Source organism: Lycium barbarum, chromosome 3 (assembly GCF_019175385.1).
Source record: "Lycium barbarum isolate Lr01 chromosome 3, ASM1917538v2, whole genome shotgun sequence".
Lineage (NCBI taxonomy): Eukaryota > Viridiplantae > Streptophyta > Magnoliopsida > Solanales > Solanaceae > Lycium > Lycium barbarum.
Genome location: NC_083339.1, coordinates 16,457,604 through 16,469,842, shown reverse-complemented (window position 1 = coordinate 16,469,842; position 12,239 = coordinate 16,457,604).

The window sequence follows — 12,239 nt, the reverse complement described above, 5'->3', positions numbered from 1 at the left end:
AAAGAAAGAGAAAAGGCATATTGTATTGATTGAAGAAGGTTGTGAATGTAGTACATTATTTTCTTCGGGAGAAGGAAGGAGTAATTAAATTACTGCAAGGGCTGTGAGAGTGGGAACATAGTGTGACACTTGTTTGTATGCTTCTCCAAAGTTAGGGCAAATTAAGATTGGGCTGCCCGTGTCAGAAATTGGAGACTTCGTAGTCATTGAAGTGAAAGGAGAGGATGTTGTACTCTCATTCTTGAAAGTTTTTCCAACTTCAAACTTGAGGATGACCAAAGACACGGTATCAAAATGGAAATATGAAAGAAGTGTCAGAATTGGGTTCTACTTTCTTAACTTTATTATTTACTCTTTGTGATTTTTTGTGAAATTTGACTTTATAAATATAAGAGTAAACAATTTAATTTGTGATGATCTTGATACACATGATAATTAGGAATGACATTTTTAATGTGTGTGATTTGTTATTCTTGCATAAAATTCACATGGAGTTAATCACTTTCAAGTTGGAAGATGATATGAAGTAATGTAATTGGGAATAATAATATATGTAACTGAAAGTTGATTTATCATTATGAGATCATGAGAATATATAGATTGACATTTAGATATTGTTGAAGGGTTAATGACCTTCTATGAATTTAATGTCTCTTGACAGTTTTAAGTTTCATATATACATGAAATAACCAAACTGTGGGGTATTTGGCTTATGATTACAAGTCAACATTACACAATTAATTTTATGCCTTATAAGGGAAAACGTTGTATTCTTTCATGAAGGGGTTCTTTCGTGAATATTTGAAAGATAGTGACTTTTCATAAAAGTTTTCCACAATAAAGTATGTGTTAATTATTTGTGCTAGTTAATTTGTTCATATGTTATTGCAAATAGTGATATGAGAACATAATAGAAATAAAGACCTTTCTATGGTATAATAGAAACAAAGAGGTTTGTATGCAGAATCGAAACAACGAGATTTCTTTTCTTCCTCATTCGAAAGAAAGGATCTTGGACAAATTGATACTGTGTTGGGTATCAAGATTAAACAAAATAGTGGGGGTAATGTACTGAGTTAATCTAATTACATTGAGAAGAAAGTGCTAAATAAATTTAGTCACTTAAACATAAAAGGTCAATTTCCATTTGATCCAAGATCGAGTTAATTAAGAATGATAGATAAGTTATGACTTATCATGTGTATTTAACCGCTGCTGGAAGGCCAGTGGCCAAGTTTTTAGTATTCTAAGAAAACTAAAATAATGATTTGAGTCTTCAATACTCAAAAAGCTTCTTGATATTTTATAAGCATATACCGACAAAAGTTGGTTATCGAGTTTGTGAGAAACAAATTCACAAAAGGTTGAATGTTTACCTCAGGAGGAGGTGCGATTGCTTGAAAATTTAAGAAACAAACTTGTATTGTTAGAAGCAAAGGAGTTGAGTGGTTGAGGGATTTTTAAAAGAATTCAATGATTTAGCAAAGTGTGAGCTCAATTTGTCATAGTCAAGCAATTTTTACTCGAGCATATAAATATATTATGTGAAGTTAAATGTATAAATTAAAACATGACTATGTGAGAAAGTTAATTTAAGAAGGAATCATCTCTATGATATTTGTGGAGTCAAAAAGTAATTTTGGTGATCCAATTACTAAAACTCTTATAAGGAAGTTGGTGAAAACTAACCTCGAGTTAATTAAAGTAAAACTTCTTAATTAGGTCCACTAATAATGACAATCCCACCCAGCATTATGAAATGAATAGTTATGGGTTTAAAGGGTAATAACAAGTTACTGATACGTGGGTGTTTCAGTACAAAGAAAGAGATATACTAGTACTGGTTGCCACAGATTAGAGGGTTGAGTTCTTATACCCTTAATGAGGTTCAGTTCAAGGAACAAGTGTCTTAAAAGTGACAAAGACATTGAAAGAAATTTCACCTATATGTACATAGAAGTGGTGCCTCTTCGATTGAGAGGTGGAGCTACTCTCATTAATGTTCATGAATTTTAGATAGCACATGGCCATAAAAGTGCTAAGCATGTTTGAGTGAAAAACAGAAATGGAATTTTTATGTGTATAATGTCACCGATGTTATTACAAGAAATAACATGTTCAAAGCTATTACGCTACATGGCATTTTGATTTCGTCTTGTGACATTATACTAAGGTAATGTTCAAATCGAAATATACATTACTCTATGCATGAACATAACTTGATCTTTGAGTCACAATTTATATTTAAACAGGTGGGGGATTGTTGGAGTTTTGTTTAAATAAAATTAAATATTTTAAATGAAAAGGTGCCTTTTAAATGAAAGGTTGTGTCCTTTCATTCTTTGTTTACTATTTCTATGTAAAGCCAACTTTTTAACATTCTAACGTAAATTTTTAATCATACAAATTTTCTTGTCTGCAAAATATTTTTTCTTCTCCAATTCCAAAAAGATCAAGTTCTAAGTTCTTACTTTCTAGTAGAATTTCTTCACTATTTGCTTAGTGCAGAAATTCAAAAGCTTGTCATATTTACTAAAACTGTTTGCATATAATCTCATAACAATCTTGCAGAGGAGAGGGAGCAAATAACGTTTTTAGAAAAACGTTTCGCATGTGTTTCAAGCCTGCAATTCTGTGATAGTTTTTCATATTGTCAAACCTTCATCTTTGTGTTCTTCTTCATATATTTTTTGTGTTCATGGAATATATTTTCCAACACTTATAAATCTTACAAAAGTACTCTAACCACAGTTGAGCTCTAGTTTACCAATTAACAATCACTAGGACTCACGGTTTCCAAAGTCTACTTTAAAGATACAACTTAAAAATTTCAAACAATGAAGAAGTATAGGAGAAGTGATCTTTGCTTTCAAAATATTTACTGTACAAAGTAGGCTAATCTGGATAACAATTGATTCTCAATTACTAAGATAACTTATCTGCTCCAGTCACCCAAATTTTCTATCGTATCTTGTTTCTTGCTTTGTCATTACTACATTCTTAAAAATATAAAATGCTTTCACACTATGAGTCACCAATTCTTCCTTTCTTTTTCAATTTAAATAAAAATTGATAGTACTTCCACGGTTTTCTTTCACTTGTTAACTATATTAAAAATATTTTCTTTTTTACTTGTCCAGTTTAATAAAGATAAGGGTAAGAACTACGTACATTTTATCTTCTCCAGACTTCATCTGTGAGGTTATACTGATTATGTTATTGTTGTTTCTTAACCAGTTTAGTAAAGAAATTTTTTTCTTGATTTATCTTTATTGTTAATTACTATTGTCGGCCAATACCTTATGAATAGTAATAGTCAATTAGTTTATTATGAGTATTATGGTAAAATATGTATTTCACTCATTTGTTAACGAAGTGCAAAATTTATTGTGAATGAGTAAATAGGACTATAGGAGATAGAGTGAATAACAAAGAAACTTGTGTGCTTATGTCACCTCAAATCTCGTGGCTTGCTTTTTCATTACTCCCCTGATTAAAAAAGAGTGTCCACTTAACTTTTATTTTTTGATTCAAAGAGGATGTTCACTATCAAATTAAGAAATATTAAACTTATTTTCTTAGATTTGCACTTATAAAGTGTTAAGTGACGGAATCTCAATACCTATTTAATTATGGGGCATTGTTAAAACATTTGAAGTTTCAACAGGAACAGTAATTGACTTATCAGAAGTAGATGCTGGTAGATCTGGATCACCTACTTCATTAGGCTGGTTGGATCTAGCACCCAATGCTCCAATTAATTTAGTCAAATTACTTATTTTTATCTAAAAGTTAGTAATATTTTTTTACAAGTTACGCAAATGGATAAGTGGACACCCTAGGAGGGAGAAACATAATTTTTCTCCTTCCTTAAGAGTCGTCACCCACTTAACAAAGAAGACTTATGTGCTTATGTCACCCACTTAATTATGAGTCACCAATTTTTTTATGTTTAACAATATTTAACATTACGGGACGCCGATTCTATCTTTCTTTTTCAGTTCGATGAGATATTTAATATGACTAATTATTGTACAATTACAAACACCAGAAAAAAACAGTAACATGAGACACCTCTGGGTATGTGAAGACACGTTTGTATTTTGAGAGTCAAATTTGTTAGTTTTGACGTGAATTTGGATATGAATTTTTTAAGTTTTTCAAAAAAAACTTATATATTTTAAAACTATTTACAAAATTCATAAGTTACAATAATATAAATTTCAAAATATTTAAAAGATATATAAAAATTATAGTAAAAGAAAACTCGTTTGATTCTCGAAATTCAAATGGTACTATATAAATTTTGAAGGAAGAAGTAGTTTGTTTCTGAGGCAAATTCAAGATCTCGAATCAGTAGATTCTAAATGGCTATGACCATATAATGTGCTTTTAAATCCACCTCTAATTTTATTGCAACACGAGATCTTTGTGATAAATAGTGTAAATATGTAGTAAAAGAATATTTTGTAAATCTTCTATTTTAGGTTAGTATAGTTTGTATCCTAATAGGACATTGTAACTATGGTATATTTACCAACTCAATCCATGAGAATAATCACGGAATTAATCTCTTTCATGGTATCAGATACTAGGGTTTCTTTTCCTTCTCTTCCGCAGCCCTAATTCTCCGACGTCCTCTACCCACTTTTCCGACGTCTTCTTCTTCTTCTTCTTCGATTTCCGTCCATTTTTCTTGCCTTCCATCAATGGCAGACACCAAGTTCCATCCTGCTTTGGCTGTCTCCAACATCAAGAATCACATCCCAATCATTCTTGAGATGGAAACAGATCATTATTCGGCTTGGGCCGAATTATTCAAACTTCATGCCCGGTCTCACCGTGTCCTTTCCCACATTCTGCCAACCGGAAAGGAGAAGGCTCCTACCACCGACGACGAAAAGGAGTTGTGGTCCACTTTGGATGCCACGGTACTTCAATGGGTATATGCAACCATCTCCACAGACTTATTGCATACAATCATCGAAGAAGACCTATCGGCAAAGGAGGCCTGGGATCGCCTCCGTAATCTTTTTCAAGACAACAAAAACTCCCGTGCCATTGCTTTGGAACATGATTTTTCTCATGTCAAGATGCGGGATTTTCCAAACGCTTCGGCGTATTGCCAACGTCTCAAGACCTTGGCCGATCAACTTAAGAGTGCGGGGGCTCCGGTGACCGACAACCACCTCGTTCTCCAACTGGTGGCTAGACTCCCAGAGGCATACAAGAATTTGGGTACCTACATCCGCCAAAGTAAGCCTCTTCCACCATTCTCCGAAGCTCGGTCAAGTTTGTGCCTTGAGGAAAAGGCGTTGGCTGAAATGCACGATGACTCGCCCGCGGCTATGGTGGCTAATTCCAAACGTGATTTTGATGACTCTTCTCATCTGCAAAATTCTGGTCGTTCTCACCATCATCGGGGCAAAAATAACAACAAAAACTGCGGCTCTAGCGGGGGGAAAAATAACGGCGGTGGCCGTGGTTCGGGCGGCGGCAGTGGCAGCCGACGCCATGGAGGACGCCCCTCAGGTGACCAGCAGCAGTGGCAACAGCCCTTCTCACCGTGGCAGTGGGGTTGGATGCCTCAGTGGGCTCCCCCTTGCCCGTATCCTACCACGCAGTGGGCTCGGCCACAGCAGCAGTGGCAACCGCCATCTTCTTCGTCTGGCCCGAGGTCACTGGCCTAGCCTGGCATTTTGGGCTCGCGACCACAGCAGCAGGCATATGCAGCCGTGGGCCCCCCGACGCAATGGACTCCGACGGATATTGAATCGGCCATGCACACGATGACGTTGAACCAACCCGATTCGAATTGGTATATGGATACCGGCGCCACGTCCCATATGACATCCACAAAAGGTACTCTCTCGTCTTATTTTAATTTGAGCAATCGTAATACTGGCATTGTTGTTGGTAATGGTAATTCAATTCCAATTCGAGGTTGTGGTCATGCTAAATTGCCTCCCCCGAACCCTCCTTTATTGTTAAAAAATGTCCTTCATGCGCCAAAACTCATAAAGAATTTGATATCGGTTCGTAAATTTACTACTGATAACTATGTGAGTGTTGAATTTGATCCTTATGGTTTTTCTGTGAAGGATTTCCGGACGGGGATGACTCTCATGAGATGTAATAGTAGGGGTGCTCTCTATCCATTGTCCACCTTCAAATTTTCCACCAATTCACCGTTGACTTTTGCTGCCTTGTCTTCTACCCGTTGGCATGATCGTTTGGGCCACCCGGGAGCTTCTATTTTGGATTTTCTTAGGCGTAATAAAATCATTGAATGTAATAGTTCTAGTTCATCTAGTATTTGTCATTCTTGCGTTCTTGGTAAACATGTTAAGTTGCCATTTGCTAGTTCTATTTCCGAAACTTTGTTTCCATTTGACATTATTCATAGTGATTTGTGGACTTCTCCAATTTTGAGTTCTATGGGCCATCGTTATTATGTTCTGTTTTTGGATGATTTTACCAACTATTTGTGGACTTTCCCTTTGGCTAGAAAATCTGATGTTTACTCAAAATTCATGGATTTTAAGACCCATATTCTTACTCAATTTGAACGTCCTATCAAGAATGTCCAATGTGATAATGGGAGGGAATATACTAATAGTCAATTCGGAAAATTTTGTGCATCCAATGGGATGTCTTTCCGTCTTTCGTGTCCTCATACATCCTCTCAAAATGGGAAAGCAGAAAGAAAAAATCGTTCACTAAATAATGTCATCCGGACTCTTCTTGCTCATGCCTCCATTCCTCCGTCTATTTGGCATCATGCATTGCAAATGGCGACGTATCTCATTAATATTTTACCAAGTAAGTTATTAGGTCACAAATCACCTTTAGAGGTCCTTTACCAACGGAAACCATCTTATTCTCATCTCCGAGTCTTTGGGTGTTTATGTTATCCCCTTTTTCCGTCTACTACTATTCACAAGTTGCACCCTCGGTCAACTCCATGTGTCTTTTTGGGATATCCACCAAACCTGTTATATCCCGTAATTTTAAACGTCGGATTATTTGTAAGCTGAGGTGGGGCCCACACGTTAAGATTTTTTTTGGAACATGTGACAAGTCATATGAATCACATATGTGAAGTTAAACACAACTCAAGAAGGACCCTTGGGCCAAATCAAAGTGGAAGTCCTCCAAACGAATATTTCTAAGAAAACGTTTTCAGGTGATCTGACTTTTAGGGGCAAAAACGGTATTATAAGTTTGGCATTTGGAAAAATACCAAGCAATAGAAGTTGTAGATAATTGAATTAGCTTTCCAACCATAGGTCGTGGGTTCCCAGGTGACATCGGTACAAAGAGATATGGACGTTTTAAGGTCGAAAGGTCAGTGGACTAGGCCCAACTCGGGATCAATCGAGTTGGCCCAAAAAAATAAAAACGAATTAAGGCCCAAAGGAGATGGGGTGGCCGGCCAACAATGGCCCAAGCCCATGCAATTTTAATTAATTCCCATGTGATAATTAGCATATAAAGCTTAGAAGATTCAAGAAAATAACACAAGTTGGAAAACAAGAACAAAACAAAGAAACAAGAGCAAAAGAACTAAAGGCCATACGGCCATGGAGAAAAAAAAATTGACCCTTTGAAATCTTATCCAAAAAATTATTTTCTTGTGGTATTTCTACTAAATCAAGGGTCTTTTACAACTTGGTGTAATTATTTTGGAAGAAAGAGCACTTGTTTCTTCAAGTTGACAACTTGGTCAAGTGAAGAAGATTGTAGAAAAAGGTAAGAATTAATCCCTTTTTATTATGTTATGAAGGTTGGTTTATGTTGTAGTATGTAGAAATGAGTAGAATTTATGGAAATATGGAAGTTTACAACGTGGGTGTGCATATATGTAAGTGGACATATATGTATATTGTTGTATAAATAATATGAGTTGAATTTTATGTTGTATTCTAGTTGTGGCTATGGTGAAATTTATATTGGAAATGAAAGTTGAATAAATTTGGTGGAAGTTGGAAATATGGAATGTAGAAGATTATGTCACTTTGGAATGATTTTGTGATATAATGGAAATGAAGTTGTTAAGATGTGAATTATGATTATGGTTGATGAAATTGGAAGATGGAAATATGTTATGAATATGTAGATTGAAGATTTGAAGTTTTGGATGGATTATGGTGTTGGTGGAAAGTTTGTATATTTTGTATATCTTGTGAATATTTGGTAGAAATGATATGAAATGCTTCCGAATTATATTGTAATGATCTTGATTAGTAATGAATGTAAAAACATTGAGATTGGTTTGGAAATGTGAAGTTGGAATGAAAGCTATTGCATTATGTTGGAAAGAAGACTAGTTGTGTTATATTGTGTTTTGTAGTCATGGTTGTTGTCATTGTGTTGATAGTTTGGCCGGGTTGAATTCCCGGACTGTTGTTGATTAAAAATTGGCTAAGTTGAATTTTGGGAATGTTGTACGTATAGGGGGAGATGCTGCCCAAATTTTTGTAGATAAGTATTGGTTAAGATTGAAATCTTAAAGCCTTACAATTAACATTTGGTAATTGTGACCAAATTGTAGATTTTGGCGAACTTGAAACTTGATTTTGGAGACGTGTATGAAGCGGAAAAGGTATGTAAGGCTTCACCCTTCCTTCTATGGCATGTCTTAGACGTAATAAGTTGGATACGAGCCTCGGGGACAACTCCATTCTCCGGAATCCGCACCTAAAGTTTTCCCTTTTTCATTCAGTAGAATTGAATTAGAAATTGTGTAAAATATTGGAAAAACTTCCTAAACATCTGGAACTGGCATAAATATGACCCGACTACCTTAAAATCCTCACAAGTGACGTCATGAAATATAATGTACGTAAATTTGGTACGCCGCCTCATTTGACCCGAGGTGGGCCCATTGTTCCCGGATTTTCCCTATTGCTCCGTTTGACTTATTTTGGAGTAGAATCCAAAGGAAACTTTTGATCCTCGTTCCGATTATCAAACGATAAGTACTGTACCATTCTAATGGAAATATGTATATGTATAAAAAAAATATGTATATGTATATAAGATATGTAAATGTATATAAAATATGTATATGTATAAAAAAATATGTATATGCATATAAGATATGTAAATGTATATAAAATATGTATATGTATATAAGATATGTATATGAACATGGGATGGGGGGAAGGGATACATGAGGGAATGGGAAGGGAAACATGTTTCATTGCCACCTGGTCAGCTGGCTTATCATCCTGGACGCGGGATATATGGGCGAGCCGGTATTTCGGCGCTATGTGGGCGAGCCGACATTGTTCGGTGCTATGCTATGACATGACATGCTATGCTATGATATGATACGCTATGACATGCTATGCTATGACATGATACGCTATGACACGCTATGCTATGACATGATACGCTATGACACGCTATGCTATGACATGATACGCTATGACATAATATACTATCATATGATATGCTACGACATGATATGATACGACACGCTATGAGATGATAGGATATAATATGATAAAACACGACACGATATAAACCCTATTTTCTATGCCTATGAAAAAGGAACGTTTTAAAAAGGGAAGGACAAGCATGCACGGTATCCGGCCTGAAAGGGGTGTTCCTACGTACAGGTCACTTTCTAGCCTCATTATATGTCCTACGACCTCATGATATTGTTAATCGTACTCTATGTTCCTGCTTGTATTATCTTTTATGCCTTACATACTCGGTACACTATTCGTACTGACGTCCCTTCTTGTGGACGCTGCGTTTCATGCCGCGCAGGTCAGCAGACAGGCGGGTTTGATTCTTAGGAGTTCTACCAGCGGCATTTGACAGCGCTCCAGTTGTTCCGGAGCCCCAATTCCTTGGTACTATTTTGTGTACATACTCGGGCACGACAGTACTCGGCCCCTTTCTATGTATATGTGTACTATGTCTAGAGGCTCGTAGACAGATATGTACAGTTAGATGTGTTGTATTTTGGAATGTTCACGTCGCCGTATAACGTGATAGCAAAGTTTACTAGTCTATGTTTACGATGATGCTACTAATGTTAATGTTCAGTAACGAAAAAAAAAATATGGCACAGTTCCTACGGCCCGCTGAGAAGTAAAGGTAAAACGATAGATAAGGGGTGCTCGGTACAAGTATCGGGTACTCGTCACGGCCCCTAGTCGGGTCGTGACAAAACCATCGTGGCTTCAAATGTTTTGATTTATCCTCAAATAAAATCATTATTTGTCGTCACGTTTTATTTGATGAGACTCAATTTCCGTTTTCCAAAATCCATACTCCGGCTCCCACCTCTTATGACTTCCTTGATGATGACCTCTCTCCTTACTTGATCCATCATATTGCCGCCAACCCTCCACCGCTGCCCTGTCCCCCTCCGTCGCTGCCCGTGACACAGGACCACGCCGGCCCCTCCCCACCTGGGCAGCTGCCTCCATCGTCCTCTACGCAGGACCAGTCCGCCCCTCTCCCCCACCAGCTTCCCACCACCCCGCAAAACTCGACCATTTCTCCACCTATCCAGCCCAATACCCACACACGCATGGTCACTCGTAGTCAGCGCGGGATTTTCAAACCCAAGCACCCATTTAATCTACATGCGGCGGTTACCAAGTCCCCCATACCTCGTAAACCGTTGGATGCGCTACGTGACCCGAATTGGAAATTGGCCATGGATGATGAATATGATGCTCTTATTAAAAATAAGACGTGGGATTTGGTACCCCGTCCACCTAATGTGAATGTTATTCGGTCTATGTGGATTTTTACTCATAAAGAAAAGTCTAATGGTGATTTTGAGAGGCATAAAGCCCGTCTTGTAGGTGATGGCAAAACACAGCAGGTTGGCATTGATTGTGGTGAGACTTTCAGTCCGGTCGTGAAGCCAGCAACGATCCGCACTGTCTTAAGTCTAGCTCTATCTAAACATTGGCCCATTCATCAGTTGGATGTCAAAAATGCATTTCTTCATGGCGAGCTCAAGGAGACGGTTTATATGCATCAGCCTATGGGTTTTAGAGACCCATCTCGTCCCGATTATGTGTGTTTGTTGCGCAAGTCCTTATATGGGCTTAAACAGGCACCGAGAGCTTAGTATAAAAGATTTGCTGACTTTGTTTCTTCCATTGGTTTTGCTAATAGCAGGTCTGACCACTCCTTGTTCATCTATCGCAAAGGGCACCACTTGGCTTACATTTTACTATATGTGGATGATATTATTCTTACTGCTTCTTCAGATGCTCTCCGCTGTTCTATTATGGGCCTTCTTGGCTCAGAATTTGCTATGAAGGACTTAGGTCCTTTGAACTATTTTCTTGGCATTGCGGTGACCCGTCACAAGGGTGGTATGTTTCTATCACAACGAAGTTATGCTACGGACATTATTGAACGTGCAGGAATGTCTTCGTATAAGCCTTCTTCCACTCCGGTTGACACTAAACCGAAGGTCAGTGCCTCTTCTGGCGATCTGCGTGACGATCCCACTCATTTCCGGAGCCTTGCAGGTGCTCTTCAGTATCTTACCTTATATTTCTTATGCCGTACAACAGATTTGTCTTCATATGCATGCTCCACGAGATACGCATATGCTTGCTCTTAAGCGGATTATTCGGTATATTCAGGGTACTCTTGATCATGGTTTGCATCTCTACTCATCTTCAGTTACTGATTTGGTTTCATACACTGATGCTGATTGGGGGGGATGTCCAGACACCAGATGCTCGACGTCGGGTTATTGCGTGTTTTTGGAAGATAATTTGATATCCTGGTCATCTAAGCGCCAACCTACTCTTTTCCGCTCTAGTGCGGAAGCAGAATATAGAGGGGTTGCTAATATTGTCTCTGAATCATGCTGGATACGTAACCTCCTCTTGGAACTACATTGTCCGATCCCTAAGGCTACTTTAGTTTATTGTGATAATGTCAGTGCCATTTACCTGTCAGGAAATCCAGTCCAACATTAGCGCACCAAGCACATTGAGATGGATATACATTTTGTTCGTGAAAAGGTGGCGCGCGGCCATGTCCGTGTCCTTCATGTTCCGTCCGGATATCAGCTCGCCGATATTTTTACTAAAGGACTGCCACAGGTCTTATTTGAAGATTTTCGGGACAGTCTCAGCGTTCGTAAACCTCCCGTTTCGACTGCGGGGGTGTGATAAATAGTGTAAATATGTAGTAAAAGAATATTTTGTAAATCTTCTATTTTAGGTTAATATAGTTTGTATCCT